At 42.5% G+C, this 956-nt stretch overlaps 1 non-coding gene across 1 annotated transcript; it reads right to left on the bottom strand.

The window, feature by feature from the left end:
• Positions 1–212: 212 nt before the first annotated feature.
• LOC111826561 lies at positions 213–337 on the bottom strand. The gene has a single exon (XR_002829914.1). It is a non-coding gene; the product is annotated as a U6atac minor spliceosomal RNA (small nuclear RNA).
• Between the last annotated feature and the right edge of the window lie 619 nt (positions 338–956).

The raw sequence follows: 956 nt of genomic DNA, 5'->3' as shown, positions 1-956 counted from the left end.
TTTTAAATTATTTTTTTCCAGTTTCATTGAGAAATAATTGGCATATATGACTGTGTAAGTTTAAGGCATATAAGTATGATGGTTTAATTTACATATGTTGTGAAATAATTATCGCAGTAGGTTCAGCTAACGTTCATCTCGTAGAGACACAACATAAAGAAAAGAAAACAAGAAAAATAATTTTCTCCTGGCGATGAGAACTCTTAGGATTTACAAATGATGGTTCGATACCTTGAAGTAGGTGGCGCTGCCTTCATTGTGTAAATGTTGTTGGGCCCGAGAGCCTCTTCCATCCTTGTCCAGGGGTGTGCTAACCGTCTCTCCTTTTGTACAACACAAAATCATTACTTCTGATGCTTATTATATTGTCTCTTAAGTGCTGTCTTTCTAAAGTGAGGTGGCCTGTAATGAAAGAGCAGCAGTGTCTGAGTTTGAACACAGGATACCAGCCTGAGGATTTCCGCAGAAGAGGCACATGAACATATTTGATGACAGAGGAAATGAATTCAGAGAGAGGCTGAATTCAGTGGAAGCTAGGGTGAGGCTGCAGATGCAGTTGGTCTGTGAGATTGAGACCTTTCTTCTTTTAAGGCTGTGAGGGAAGACCAGAAGGCAGATAAAGAGATGAGGGAGGCAGGGACTCGAATCTGGAAAGTCCATGTTTTCTTTTCTATATATATTTATATTGACTTCAGAGAGGAAGGGAGAGGGAGAGAGAGATAGAAACATCGATGATGAGAGAGAATCATTGATTGGCTGCCTCCTGCACGCCCCATACTGGGGATCGAGCCCGCAACCTGGGCATGTGCCCTGACTGGGAATTGAACTGTGACCTCCTGGTTTATAGGTTGATGCTCAACCACTGAGCCACGCTGGCCAGGCTGGAGAGTCCATGTTAATGATAAATGAAAAACCTCTCTCTACAAGTGCTCTCTCACACACAAACACACACACAT

The sequence above is a fragment of the Myotis lucifugus genome, unplaced genomic scaffold (genome assembly GCF_000147115.1).
Source record: "Myotis lucifugus unplaced genomic scaffold, Myoluc2.0 scaffold_1, whole genome shotgun sequence".
Lineage (NCBI taxonomy): Eukaryota > Metazoa > Chordata > Mammalia > Chiroptera > Vespertilionidae > Myotis > Myotis lucifugus.
The sequence above is the reverse complement of the archived record's forward strand: the minus strand, read 5'-3'. Positions and strand labels throughout refer to the sequence as shown.